The 15838-nt window shown below is 44.5% G+C and overlaps 1 long non-coding RNA gene across 1 annotated transcript in view; it reads right to left on the bottom strand.

Moving 5' to 3' along the window:
- The window catches only part of LOC138853343 (uncharacterized), a 316881-nt gene that overhangs the window by 84075 nt on the left and 216968 nt on the right, over positions 1 to 15838 (bottom strand). The window contains exon 2 of the long non-coding RNA XR_011392550.1: positions 9132 to 9194. This is a non-coding gene — a long non-coding RNA (uncharacterized lncRNA). The remainder of the gene's footprint in view (positions 1 to 9131; positions 9195 to 15838) is intronic.

Raw genomic sequence — 15838 nt, forward strand, 5'->3', positions numbered from 1 at the left:
TACAGAATAGTGCAACAACACACTGTTGGTGTTCCCAAGGTTAGGGATGAAAAAAAAATATATTTTTTTCCACCTCCTTGCCTATCCTCTCTTCCTTCATGCCACCTCTTTCTCCCTCCCCTTCCCTACCTTCCCCCTCCCTCCCCTCACCTCCTCTTCCCTGTCCCTCCCGTCTCCTCGCCAGTATTCAGCGTTACAAGCTTTTCATAATTTTACTGCCCATTTCCCCTCAAAGCACTGGTGATGGCAACTTTTCCCCTCTTAATTAGGAGTTGATAGCGGGGTGAGGGGCTGGTTGGGGAGGAGGGAGACGTAGTAAAGGAATGGTTGGAGGGGTAAGAAGGGGATAGGGATGGGCCAGTGAGAGAGAGGGAGCAAAGGATGATGGGGAAGGATGATGGGTGATGGGAAGGGGAAAGATGGGAAAGGTAGGGGAGAAAAATGAGGGGGGAGGTAAAGAGGGCGTGCCTTGTCGACCACTCTGCTCCCCCACACTCCTCCCCACTCACTCCCACACATGTCAACGAGTACCCAGCTCCAGTATGGAGCCCTCACCTGATGAAGCACGTTTATGACTTGTAAAAGTTCCAAAGGTTTGCACCTAAACAAGTCCTAGAACTGAGTAGAAGATTCTGACGAAGGACAGGAGCGGGGGAGACATGATAACAACATACATAACTGGTAAGGTCGATAGGGACAGGTTGTTTCAGGGGCACAACTCGAGGACCAAGAGATGTCAGGAAATACATGTAGGTGAGTACAGAAAGGTGAGTAAACGAAGGTAAGTACAGGAAGGTGAAGGTCTACCTATCTGGCTACCTGGAGTCTACCTGGAAGGTATTCCGGGGATCAACGCCCCCGCGGCCCAGTCCACGACCAGGCCTCCCGGTGGATCAGGGACTTATCAACCAGAATGTTGCTGCTAGCCGCACGTAGTCCAAAGTACGAACCACAGCCCGGCTGATCCGGCACCGACTTTAGGTATCTGTCCAGCTCCCTTTTGAAGGCAGCCGGGAGCCTATTGGCAATTCCCCTTATGCTTGGTGGAAGGCTGTTGAACAGTCTTGGGCCCCGGACACTTATGGTGTTTTCTCTTAGTGTACCAATGGCGCCCCTACTTTTAATTGGGGGTATTTTGCATCGCTTGTCCAGTCTTTTACTTTCGTAGGGAGTGATTTCTGTGTGAAAATCCTTCTAGGATTTTCCAAGTGTAGATTATGATATATCTCCCTCGCCTGCGTTCCAACGAGTACAAGTCAAGTGCTTCCAAGCGTTCCCAGTAGTTGAGGTGCTTGATTGAACTTACAGGTGCAGTAAAGGATCTCTGTACTCTCTCTAGATCTGCAATTTCACCTGCTTTGAATGGAGATGTTAATGTACAGCAGTATTCCAGCCTAGAGAGAACAAGTGATTTGAAAAGGATCATCATGGGCTTGGCATCTCTCGTTTTGAAAGTTCTCATTATCCATCCTATCATTTTCTTTGCACTTGTGATCGTGGCACTGTTGTGATCCTTGAAAGTGAGATTCTCAGACATTACCACTCCCAGGTCCCTTACGTTATTTTTCCTCTCTATTGTATGGCCGGAGTCAGTAGTATACTCTGTTCTAGTGAATACATGAAGGTGAGTACATGAAGGCGAGTGTATGTAGATGAGTACAGGAAGGTGAGTGCATGAAGGTGAGTAAAAGAGTATAGGAAGGTGAGTACATTTAGCAAGTACATGAAAATGAATTCAAGAAGGTGAGTACATGTAGGTGAACCCATGAAAGTGAGTACAGGAAGGTGAGTAGATTATACATGAAGGTGAGTACATGAAGGTGGGTACAGGAAAGTGAGTACACGAATGTGACCATACGAAGGTGAGTACAGAAAGGCGAGTATATGAAGGTAGGTACATGAAGGTGTGCTCAGGAAGGTGAGGACATGAAGCAGTACATGAAGGAGTACATGAAGGCGAGTACATATAGGAGAATACAGGAAGATGAAAACAGGAAAGTGAGTACATGTAGATGAGTACATGAAGGTGAATACATGAAAGTGAGTACATGAAAATGAGTACGGGAAGGTGAATACAGGAAGGTGAGTGCAGGAAGGTGAGTACAGGAAAGTGAATACATGAAGGTGAGTACATGATTCTGAGTATATGAAGGTGAGTACAGGAAGATGAGAACAGGATTGTGAGTACGTGAAGGTGAGTACATGAAGGTGAGTACATGAAGGTGAGTACATGAAGGTGAATACAGGAACGTGAGAAAAGCAGACCTGAGAAACCAAGACAACAGCAGACCTGAGAGAGACTAAGACAACAGCAGACCTGAGAGACTAAGACAACAGCAGACCTGAGAGACTGAGACAACAGCAGACCTGAGAGACCAAGACAACAGCAGACCTGAGAGAGACTAAGACAACGGCAGACCTGAGAGACCAAGACAACAGCAGACCTGAGAGACTAAGACAACAGCAGACCTGAGAGAGACTAAGACAACAGCAGACCTGAGAGACCAAGACAACAGCAGATCTGAGAGACTAAGACAACAGCAGACCTGAGAGACTAAGACAACAGCAGACCTGAGAGAGACTAAGACAACAGCAGACCTGAGAGAGACTAAGACAACAGCAGACCTGAGAGACCAAGACAACAGCAGACCTGAGAGACTAAGACAAAAGCAGACCTGAAAGACCAAGACAACAACAGACCTGAGAAAGACTAAGACAACAGCAGACCTGAGAGAGACTAAGACAACAGCAGACCTGAGAGACCAAGACAACAGCAGACCTGAGAGACTAAGACAAAAGCAGACCTTAAAGACCAAGACAACAGCAGACCTGAGAGAGACTAAGACAACAGCTGACCTGAGAGAGACTAAGACAACAGCAGACCTGAGAGACCAAGACAACAGCAGACCTGAGAGACTAAGACAAAAGCAGACCTGAAAGACCAAGACAACAGCAGACCTGAGAGACTAAGACAACAGCAGACCTGAGAGACTAAGACAACAGCAGACCTGAGAGAGACTAAGACAACAGCAGACCTGAGAGAGACTAAGACAACAGCAGACCTGAGAGACCAAGACAACAGCAGACCTAAGAGACTAAGACAAAAGCAGACCTGAGAGAGACTAAGACAACAGCAGACCTGAGAGACCAAGACAACAGCATTCCTTAGAGAGACTAAGACAACAGCAGACCTGAGAGACCAAGACAACAGCATACCTGAGAGAGACTAAGACAACAGCAGACCTGAGAGAGACTAAGACAAAAGCAGACCTGAGAGAGACTAAGACAACAGCAGACCTGAGAGACCAAGACAACAGCAGACCTGAGAGAGACTAAGACAACAGCAGACCTGAGAGACCAAGACAACAGCAGACCTGAGAGAGACTAAGACAACAGCAGACCTGAGAGACCAAGACAACAGCAGACCTGAGAGACCAAGACAACAGCAGACCAGAAAGAGACCAAGACAACAACAGACCAGAGAGAGACCAGATCAACAGTAGACCTGGGAGAGATCAAGACATCAGCAGACCTGAGAGACAAGACAACAGCAGACCTGAGAGACCTGGAGGTTACCTGGAGGTTATTCCGGGGATCAACGCCCCCGCGGCCCGGTCCACGACCAGGCCTCCCGGTGTACCAGGGCCTGATCAACTAGGCTGTTACTGCTGGCCGCACGCAGTCCAACGTACGAGCCACAGCCCGGCTGATCCGGCACTGACTTTAGGTATCTGTCCAGCTCTCTCTTGAAGGCAGCCAGGGGTTTATTGGCAATTCCCCTAATGCTTGATGGGAGGCTGTTGAACAGTTTTGGGCCCCGGACACTTATGGTGTTTTCCCTTAGTGTACCAATGGCGCCCCTACTTTTAATTGGGGGCATTTTGCATCGCCTGCCCAGTCTTTTACTTTCGTAGGGAGTGATTTCTGTGTGCAGATTCGGGACCATTCCTTCCAGGATTTTCCAAGTGTAGATTATGATATATCTCTCCCTCCTGCGTTCCAACGAGTACAAGTCAAGTGCTTCCAAGCGTTCCCAGTAGTTAAGGTGCTTGACAGAACTTATACGTGCAGTAAAGGATCTCTGTACTCTCTCTAGATCTGCGATTTCACCTGCTTTGAATGGAGATGTTAATGTACAGCAGTATTCCAGCCTAGAGAGAACAAGTGGTTTGAAAAGGATCATCATGGGCTTGGCATCTCTCGTTTTGAAAGTTCTCATTATCCATCCTATCATTTTCTTTGCACGTGCGATCGTGGCACTGTTGTGATCCTTGAAAGTGAGATCCTCAGACATTACTACTCCCAGATCCCATACATTATTTTTCCTCTCTATTGTATGGCCGGAGTCAGTAGTATACTCTGTTCTAGTTATTATCTCCTCCAGTTTTCCATAACGGAGTAGTTGGAATTTGTCCTCATTGAACATCATATTGTTTACCGTTGCCCACTGGAAAACTTTGTTTATATCTTCTTGGAGGTTAACCGTGTCCTCAGCAGATGACAGCCTCATGCAGATCCTAGTATCATCCGCAAAGGATGATACGGTGCTGTGATGTATATCTCTGTCTAAGTCTGATATGAGGATGAGGAATAAGATGGGGGCGAGTACTGTGCCTTGTGGAACAGAGCTCTTCACTATGGCAGCCTGAAAGAGATCGATTAGCTGTAGAGTCTTTTAAACAGTCACGATGAGGAGGAGGAGGATCAGGTGGAGAAGGAGGATGAGGAAGAGAAGGAGGAGGAGGATCAGAAGGAGAAGGAGGAGGTAGATCAGGAGGAGAAGGAGGACCAGGAGGAGGATCATGAGGAGAAGGAGTATCAGGACGAGAAGGAGGATTAGGAGGAGGAAGATTAGTAAGAGGAGGAGAATCGACACAATGCATAATAACCCGCACACGGGAGAGAGAGAGAGAGAGAGAGAGAGAGAGAGAGAGAGAGAGAGAGAGAGAGAGAGAGAGAGAGAGAGGAACTTAAGACGAGGTTTGGGTCCGGCTCAGATCATTTACAAGTGAGGGTAACTCAAGAGGAGTGAGGAAGGGGGAAGGCTACCTGGTTCTTTATTTAAACGACGTTTCGGTCTATCCTGGACCCTAATCAAGGTGTTTCGGTCCATGTTTAATCATATCGAAACGTTTCGGTGCATCCTGGAGTGCAATCACAAGGTTACGCTTACTGAACCAGTAACAAGGCGACGGAACGTTGTGACATAATGAAGCTCTACTCAGAGTGAAACATGATCTGATAAAGCTCTACACACAGCAGTGCATCACTTGACGAAACTCTTCGCAGAAAATCGAGGCCAGATAAAGCTCTACACAGCTCTACACAGCTCTACACAGCTCTACACAGCTCTACACAGCTCTACACAGGGCAAACTTTGACTTGAACAGACTTGAAGAGGCTTCAGTGGCCTTTAATAAACTTCAGTAGACGTGAACAGACTTCAGTGGCCCTTAATAGACTTCAGTAGACTTGAAGAGGCTTCAGTGGCCTTTAATAGACTTCAGTAGGCTTCGGCAAACTTTAGTTGACTTGAGTGGTCTTCAGTAGAGTCGGTAGATTTCGATAGACTTCACTAGATCCAACAGACTTTAATAGATTCGAATAAATTCAACTCGATGTGGCAACAGTTATTGTGGGAATTTGAGGGAGAGGAGAGAGAGAGGGGAGGGAAAGAGAAGGGAGAGGGGAGGGAAAGAGATGGGGAGGGGAGGGAGAGAGAAAAGAGAAGGGAGGGAGAGGGGAGGGAAAGAGAAGGGAGAGGGGAGGGAGAGAGAATGGAGAGAGGGGAGAGAGAGGGAAGGGAGAGGGGAGGGAAAGAGAAGGGACAGGGGAGGGAGAGAGAAGGGAGAGAGGAGAGAGAGGGGAGGGAGAGGGGAGGGAGAGGGGAGGGAGAGGGGAGTTTTTTTTCCACATCATTGTTCTGGTCTTGTCAGTGTATGGACTGGTTGCCAATTAACGCAGTTGAGCAGTTGTAAGCCCCAGGCTCTCTCTCTCTCTCTCTCTCTCTCTCTCTCTCTCTCTCTCTCTCTCTCTCTCTCTCTCTCTCTCTCTCTCTCTCTCTCTCTCTCGAAATTATTATTCATGGACGTCTCTCTCTCCCCCTCTTTCATTTCTCATTTTTCTTTCTTTCTCATCTTCCCTGGTCCATCAGTCCTCTTTCTCTTTACTCTCTCCTTCTTTCCTTCTTTCCCTTGTCTCACCTCTCTTTCTTTCCTACCTCCTCTCCCTCCCTTCTTTTCCCCTTTCTAAACCGTTATTGCAACTTTCTCTTATCTCTTTTATTTCACATAATCACCGATTTTTTAATCATTCTCCCCTCACCAAACCATCAATCCCTGAAATAATCAATCCAGTTCAATCACGAATCATTTTGCACAGCCAGACGGTGGACATTATACCTCAAGACGGGCCGCCGCCAACAGCCTTCCTGTTGCAGCGCCTCTCTCAAGGTCACGATTCATCCAGCAGTCAGTCAGCTGGATACTTGTGGCGAGTCTTCTCATAGTCCTATGGAAGCGTTAAAACCGTAAGGGTCATATATTGTCTTACTGGCATTAAAATGAAAAGCCATCAAGCTGGGTCGAGGATCGAGTTTTATCAAAACTCACGAAATCGTAATAACACGATTGTAAACAAACCAGGGTACGGCTGGGGTTTAAACCCATGTTTGCAATCGTGTCGTTACGATTTCGTCAGTCATGATGACGACTTTGAGGGGACTTAAGCTAGAGTTCGTCACAGCCACGCTGGCGGGAGATTCACCTGCAAAATCTTGCATTTGTGGTCACAGTGGTGGCTCATGCTAAGCTCCCAATGGTGTATAAACATACCTAGTTGGATGAATCTTATTGTAGCCAGCTGGTCCAGTGGCTTACACACTGGCCTAGAGTTTTACGACTCACTCGCCATGGGTTCAATATCCACCCTTTTCCTGGTGAGTTTTATCAAAATTTGCTGCATATTATACGGCCGTCTCGTGTCAAGAAATAATTTCTCATTTCTCCTGACTAATAAAACACCACGACCACTACCAGTTCTGTGTTCGCTAAGTGCATTATGTATTTGCTCCCCCTGCACGAGATCAACCACAAACCCCATAGTCATCCTTGCCAGACCCATCTAGTGGTGGTAAACAACCCTAGATAGTTTAGTGACCATTAGGTGTACTGTAGCATTTTTACTGAAAGAAAGGAGACAGGGAGTTGATTTGATTGCCTTGACAGAAGAAACTGCTGCCTCTCTTTCTTCTCCAGTGTCCCTAGTGATGCCACTATCAACATTCAAAGACGGAGGATTAGCAGGGACACCAGGCTACCTCCAGGTATACCTGCCCTACAGCTGGACTTTATGAAATTAACTGACCATTGTACCAACCTCGGCAGTTTTAAATACGACCACTGGTACTTCCCACAATGTTCTGCGTTGACACTGGGCAGCACACACAGTGCAGTATTAACCAATATATATACGGAGTACCTGGAAAAAAAGAGGAACTCCAGTCCATCATTAAAGTACTGTAACATGACTACATTACTTAGACAACATACTCGTGCTATAGCCAAGGCATCTCCACATAAACAACCTTCTCTTACGGACCAGCGTTGTAGGACTCACCAGAGTGATGGTCACCTACCTTTTTAGAAGTCCTTCTTTGCAGATCCCAGGACATAAAAACTCTGCTCCTTAAAGCATACTATAAACCCACCAATTAAGACGATGTTGCATATTTCTACTCTCACCACGACACGATGACGAAAAGGAAAATAATTATAGGTTCATTCTGCAAACTTTAAGAATTCAAGTCTTTCTTTCCTCGTGAAGGAGTCCACCTGCCTTCTTCATATACATCCGGAGACGGAGGGTTAAGGCCTTAACGCAACACCCAGAGGTGCATGGTCTTTCCTTGCGGCAGTGCAGTCAGTAATTTGATACATGAACCAGCAAATAGCAATATCCAGGTGGCTATTGCAGCTTGCATATCCATCAAGGAACTTACTTGGAGGCGGTTCGCTACTCAACAGACTCTTACCACCGCCAAGGTCTTCATGAAACCGTGTGGTCACTGCAAAAAAAAAGTACGTAGGAGAAAAAGGTAAAAGTTCATTCATTACTATTAACGAGCACAAATTTTCTTGCAACAGGGATGACATAAGTGACGAGTGCATGATCCGCAGAGACGCGGAAGGACAGCTGATGAATTGGAATGATGCACAGAAGATCATCACGGAGCCAGATCTCAGCAGATGCCGGTGTTTGAAAGCTTCTCTGATTGTCATAACAAACACAGTCACACAAAAAGTAAGAAGTATTGCCACCACATTAACACACGCATGATAACTGAGTAAGCTTCACCTCACCCACCACAAGATACAGCGACTCACCATTAAGCCATCTGCTGAAGAGGACTCCAATAGGGGGTCGAAAGATACAAATTCATCTTCCGAGTTTCCGTCTCCATGTAGGTTATTATTGAGCACTGACTAGTGTCCATTACACTTTTATTGATTATTCATTAAACCTAAACTTCAGTGCCACTCAGGTACCTTCTGACTGGTTTAGTCTACCTTTTCCTACTGGCGTGTACACTTGGAGTGTTTGTTCTGCAACTGCGTCTAGATTGTTAGCTGACAACGAGTCAACCAAGTTAACTGTAGTAGTGGTAAAAGTAGATAGTTGTATTAGACACAGCAGTGGTGCACAGTGGAGTAAGAAGAGTGGAGATAGTTGTATATAACGCCTTCCATCCACTTGCATCTCTCCCGTAAATCCCATGTCACTTTTTTTCAGTGTGGTACATTCCTCTATCCCCTTCCCCTTCGGTGAGTGGCCGGACAAAGAGGATGGAAAGGGAGAGCCTTCTGGTTTACTATCACTGCCTCATACACCTAGATGATAACTGATAGTCCTTCGTCTAGACAGCAGTAGATAGATCTCAGCAGACAGCTTGAGTGAGGAGTATCAAGTCCTCTGCTATCTATCCCACGTACTCTCTTGTAAGCTTTCACTCATATGTAACGATTACCTGCATTTATTGCCCCAGGTGACGTATACCAGGGAACCTAGCCACCATCAAACCAGGCAGATACCACCAGGCCACCTAACTACCAACAAGACAGGTACCTACTTACCCAACGTTCTTAAGGTTGTTGATCTTTGAGGCTTCTAGTTCAAATTCTTCGTACTGCACGCCGCTGCAACGACACAGAACACACATGATAGGGGATACATATAAAAATATATTACAGCGTATTATAGGGGATACATTTTTGGATAGTACATAATATTCATTTTTCGATTAATATATAAATATAGAAGACACAGAATAGGTTGAATAAGGAGAGGCAATTTGTGAGGAATGTTACCAGGGATGGATAGGAAGAGACTATCTGTGAGGAATGTTACCAGGGATGGATAGGAAGAGACTATCTGTGAGGAATGTTACCAGGGATGGATAGGAAGAGACTATCTGTGAGGAATGTTACCAGGGATGGATAAAGAGAGACAGGAGGTTAAACATCTCTAAGTTAAACACAAGTAAGTGGCTTAGAGACGTCTTGTAGTTTTCTGACATCCTCCCCTCCCTTCCCCCATCTTCTAACACCTTCCCCCACACCTCCGTGTTACCCCCCCCCATCACTCAAGAGAGGCTTCTTGATGCTGATGAAAGGCTCTTGATCCAAGAATCTGAGCTTGTCCCTCACTTTCCTCGGATTGAACCTTATTATTTCCCATTCCCCATGTGCCGAATGATCCATACAGGTTTAGATTTTCCCTCCAAATATAATAATAATAACAACAATAATAATAATAATAATAATAATAATAATAATAATAATAATAATAATAATAATAATAATAATAATAATAATAATAACGACAATAATAATAACAACTCTCAGTCACACCTCCCCATCACTCTCTCTCTCTCCCCATCACTCTCACCTCCTCCCCATTACTCTCACCCCTCTCCATCACTCACCCCATCCCATCACTCACCCGCTCCCCATCACTCTCACCCCCTCCCCATTACTCTCACCTCTCTCCATCACTCACCCCATCCCCATCACTCTCACCCTCTCCCCATCACTCTTTCACCCCCTCCCCATCACTCTCTCACCCCAGTAAAAAGCACGTCCATTCACTCTACCATCACCCTTACTCACCCCTCCCATAACCTCTTCCCCCCATCCACAGTAGGCGACGTCACAGCAGTGATGGAAGGTGACATCGTGTCATCACCAATTTTTGTCTCCAGCTTCTCTCTTCCCCTCCCCTCCCCTACATCATCATCATTCTCTCTGCCCCCTCCTTTCATTAACCCCTCCCTTCCCCTCCCCTCCCATATTCTGTCTCAGTTCCCCTCCCCAAGCTTCCCTGCACTTTTCCATCTTGCAGACAACAGCTGCCCCATTCCCCACAGCTCCTTCCCGTTTCCCCTCTGCCAACCCTCACGTAAAGCCTCGGTAATGAGGGGAAAGCTGGCTGTCAAGTGTCATACGTCAGCTGTCAAGTGTCACAAGTCAGCTGTCAGTGTCGAACGTTAGTTGTCAAATGTCATACGTCAGCTGTAAAGTGTACGTTATCTGTCAAGTGTCATATGTCGGCTGTCAGTGTTGAACGTTAGTTCTCAATTGTCAGACTTCATCTGTCAAGTACCAGCCGTCAGGTGTCAGCATCGGGTGTCACCTGTCAAGCAGCAGGAACGTATCAAGCACAAACAGCTACAGTACCACACAGTGTGGTTACCCTCTCTTATCCCCACCACACAGTGTGGTTACCCTCTCTTACCCCCACCACACACTGTGGTTACACTCTCTTATCCCCACCACACAGTGTGGCTACCCTCTCTTGTCCCCACCACAGGTGATTCCTTCACAGGGTAGGCTGGACTTTTCTTGGTTGAGTGTCATGTGTGACAGTGATTTCGAGATTGTCTTGCTTGTATTATGTTCTGAGGTGTCTGCGACGACGCTTAACGAGGCTTCTAGACACTGGTGTCAACAGGTAGCCTTAGACAACGTCAGTGTCTGAGGTGACCCGGTGACACCGACGGTGCCTGGAAGCCTAGCTAATGCTGTCACCGACACCTCAAAATATATTATTAGAAGTATACAAAAATAACCGCACATAGAGAGAAGAGCTACGACGACGTTTCGGTCTGACTTGGACCGTTTACAAAGTCACACTAACAAAGTCATACTATGTGCGGGTTATCTGTGTATTGTTCCAGTCACGATATTGTGCCATTTTGTTCTTTATATTACTGGAAGTTAAGCCAAGTTGTCTCTGATTGCCTTGTTAGTGTCCACACACTGTATTTTGTAGATATTGTCTGAGCCCCCGTATACACTGTGTGGACTTGGAGTCCTTTGCTAGTGAGTTGTAAACTTTAGTACTGGACTGGTGTTCTAATGTCCAAGTCTTATTTTAGGTGTAATATACCGACCTCCAAGCTTGGATCACGATAGATGGAGACTTCTTTGGGACAAAATTGTTAAGGCTTCTAGACATGATAACGTAGTAATAGTGGGGGATTTAAACTTTAGTCAGATTGACTGGACTTCTTTGACTGGTAATCTGAAGTCCAGTGACTTTCTGGAAGTAGTTCAGGACTGTTTTCTGAAACAGTGTGTAACAGAGCCTACCAGAGGTAATAATTTGCTTGACTGAGTCTTGTCAAATACAGAAACCCTCGTAAGTAATCTGGAGATCGCTGAAGAACTTGGCTCAAGTGATCACAATTCTTTTACCTTTAATATTACCTGGGAGTATGAAGATAAGAGTAATAGGGTAAAAGTCCCTATTTACGTTCTGCCGATTATAATTGACTTAGGGAACACCTGTCTAATCTCGATTGTGGTAATCTAGCTAATGAATGTATTGATAATCATCATATTGGTGATAACAAAGGGATCTGCGTTTATGATTTTTTTCTTAATTATGTACAACGTGCTCAGAGTATATATATTCCCCAGAGAGAAATTAGGTCAAATAAGAATGACCCCAGATGGTTTAATAATAGACTAAAGCATCTATTGGGTGAGAAAAGAGGAATTTATAGCTGCATCAAAAGATGAGAGGTTAACCTTACTGACCAACATTCTCATTTTAAGAGAGAAGTTAAAAAGGGGATTTGAAAGGCTAAACGCAACTATGAAATTAAAGTTGATAATGAATCAAAGACTAATCCAGAAGGATTCTTTCAAGTGCATAGGACAAAAGTCAAGGAAAAAGTGGGACTGATGAGAATTGGGGATGAACAGTTGACTGAAAATGAACATGATTATGAAAATGATCATTTCTTGTCAGTCTTTACACAGGAAGACATAAATGATATCCCAAAAATTGATAATTATTCAGTTCCTGAAAGAAACGATGGACATGGTTATCAAACAGGTAGATAAACTGAAGCAAAATAAGTCCCCGGGCCCCCATGAATTATTTTTAAGAGTGCTTAAGGAAACCAAGTTGGAACTTAGTCAGCCATTAACGAGCCATGTTTAATGCGTCTGTCTAAACTGGTGTTATGCCAGAGACGTGAAAGATAGCTAATGCAATTCCTATATTTAAATCAGGGGATAATTCAATTCCATCAAATTACCATCCAATAACCATGACGTCTATAGTAGGCAAATTATTAGAAACAATTACAGCTGATATTATTGGAAGTCACATTGAAGAGCATAATTTGATTAATGAATCCCAGCATGGGTTCACGAGAGGTCGTTCCTGCCTGACAAATTTACTGACGTTCTTCAATAAAACATTTGAGGCAGCAAACAGTGATAAAGAATATGATATTGTTTATTTGGATTTCAGTAAAGCCTTCGATAGAGTACCTCACAAGAGACTCTTAAGAAAAGTGGCAGCTCATGGTATAAGAGGTAAAGTTTTAGCATGGACAGAGGCATGGCTTACTAATAGAAAGCAAAGAGTTTCCATTAATGGGGTCAAATCTGAATGGGGATTAGTCACTAGTGGCGTTCCACAAGGATCAGTTTTAGGCCCTTTGTTGTTCACAATTTACATTAATGATCTTGATGAAGGAATTACAATTGATATGAGCAAATTTGCTGATAATGCAAAAATAGGCCGAATGATTGATTCTGAGGAGGATACTAATGAACTCCAGGAGGATTTGGACAAATTAATGTCTTGGTCTGAAAAGTGGCAGATGAAGTTCAATGTGGACAAATGTAAGGTCCTAGTTCTTGGGAATGAAAATAACCCTCGAAGTTATAAACTAGGTGAAGCAGAGCTTGATCACACAGTCTGAAAAGGACTAGGGAGTCATTGTAAGCAGAAACCAAAAGCCAAGACAACAGCGCCTAAGTGTGCGCAATAAGGCTAACAGATTACTAGGATTTATTTCAAGAAGTATAAGTAAGAGAAGCCCAAAAATTATTTTACAGCTCTATACATAACTAGATAAATAAACACAAAAGCAGTATAATGTGATCCTCTATTGACAACGTTTCGCCCACACAGTGAGCTTTATCAAGTCACAAACAGATTTACCTGGGTGAAAGGTACGTGAGTATTTATAGGATGGAGTCAGGGGGAGAATGCTGGGTAGGTTGGATCTGATAAGGACCTGCACGGGACTGACGGGTGAGTATGCAGTTATGTGAGATAACGATGAAGAAGTTTCTTGGCAAGGAGTTCAGTTATATTATAGAAGCAGTTGTTTTGGTTGAAGTTGTTGGATATGCAGATAAGTGATGATTCCAGGATTCTTCGGTATTGAGTGTTGTCTTCTCTGGCGATAAGTCTTGCGTTTCTGTAGTTGATTAAATGGTTGTGAATTTCGGTGTTGAACACAGGCATTCCTTAAATCGTCAGATCTGCCTGCGTACTGGTGTCCTGAAATACGTGTTTGGAGGTTTCTGGATGTTTCGCCCACGTATAATTTGCTGCAGTCATTACAAGGGATTATGTATACCCCTGCAGAGGATGGAAGCTTGCCCTGTCTATTACTGGTAATGTCCTTGATGGTGGTGGATGTGGAGGTAGATACTTGGAATGAGGCATTGGAAAAGATGTTGGAAACGTGTATGACAATGGAGTTGGTGGGGAGGACTATGTATCTCCTCTCGGCAGTGTCTTCTCTGGGTGTGTTAAAGATGTTATATGCCCGGCGTCTGCAGTCTCTGATGAAGTGACGAGGATAGTGAAGTTTATATAATATTTCTTCAATTAGAGAGCATTCTTCCTCAAGGAATTCATTGCTATAGATTCGGAGTGAACGCAGGAAAGAGCTTAGTTTTGGTGTCGTGATGAGAGTAGAAGTGGAGAAGATCTTGTTCGTTGGTAGGTGTTTGATAGACTTTCAAACGAAGTTCATGGTCAGGGCTCGACCTGGTAGAGCTTGTATTGAAGAGCTTGATCGTTAAAGCGTCTGGGAGTCAGGATGAGAATGTCGTCAACATAACGAAGCCAGGTGACAGAAGAGGGAATAATAGTGTATAATCGCTCGGCTTCCAGATGTTCCATGTATAGGTTCGCCAGGACGGCACTAAGTGGTGAACCCATGGGTCGTCCAAAAGTCTCCTGAAAGAGGTGATTTTCGAAAGAGAAACAAGTAAAGCCATCACATAGTTCAACAAGGTCGATAAAATCGCTGGTTGAAATAGGAAGGTCAAGTGAATAGTCAGTTTTCCTGAGCAAGAGATCGTTGGCTTGTGTAGTAGGTACTTTGGTGAATAGGGAAGTAACGTCAAGGCTGGAGAGTTTCTTGTTGCTGATGTTGAGAACATCACCCGAGTGTTTGAGATGTGCTGGACTGATTGTGCCCAAGAGTTTAAAGAGGTGTTTAGCGAGAATCCCAGAGAGTTGGTGGGGAGCACTGCCTATTCCCGAGGATATGGGCCTCAATGGGATGCCTGGCTTGTCACTAATTTTACCTATTCGGCACGACAAATATATATATATACTAAAATATACAATAATGAACTAGCATTTTTTTTATTTACAGAAAAAGATTTTTTAATAAATATAAAAAAAAAACAGAAGTATGATATTTAAAACTCCTGGATGGATATTTTGAATTCAGTATTTTCATGACTTTTTCAAGTTATTTTTTCTTTCTTTTTATGTGTCTGTTTTTCAGCGTTTTTTTTTTAGTCAGAGCATGAATAACAGACACGTGTGTGTGTACTCACCTAATTGTGGTTGAAGGGTTCTATTCATAGCTCCTGGCCCCGCTTCTTCACTGCTCGCTACTAGGTGACTCTTTCCCTGTTCCATGAGGATTTTTCATACCTCTTCTTAAAACTATGTATGGTTTCTGCCTCCACTACGTCACTTTCCAGGCTATTCTACTTCCTGACAACTCTGAGTGCAGAAATACTTCCTAACATCCCTATTATTCATCTGAGTCTTCAACTTCCAATTGTGACCCCTTGTTTCTGTGTCCCATCTCTGGAACATCCTGTCTCCGTCCACCCTGTCAATTTCTCGCAATATTTTATATGTCGGAATCATGTTTACCCTAATCCTCCTGTCCTCCAGTGTCGTCAGGCCGATTTCCCTTAACCTTTCTTCGTAGGGCATTTCCCTTAGCTCTGGGACTAGTCTTGTTGCAAAGCTTTGCACTTTCTCTAATTACTTGGACTGCTTGACCAAGTGTGGGTTCCAAACTGGTGCTGCATGCTTCAATATGGGCCTGAAGTACACGGTATACAGAGTCTTGAACGATTCCTTACTGAGGTATCGGAACACTATTCTCAGGTTTGCCAGGCGCCTATATGCTGCAGCAGTTATCTGGTTGGTGTGCACCTCGGGAGATGTGCTCGGTATTATATTAACCCCAAGATCCTTTTCCTTGAGTGAGGAT

The sequence above is a fragment of the Cherax quadricarinatus genome, chromosome 2 (genome assembly GCF_038502225.1).
Source record: "Cherax quadricarinatus isolate ZL_2023a chromosome 2, ASM3850222v1, whole genome shotgun sequence".
Taxonomy (NCBI): domain Eukaryota; kingdom Metazoa; phylum Arthropoda; class Malacostraca; order Decapoda; family Parastacidae; genus Cherax; species Cherax quadricarinatus.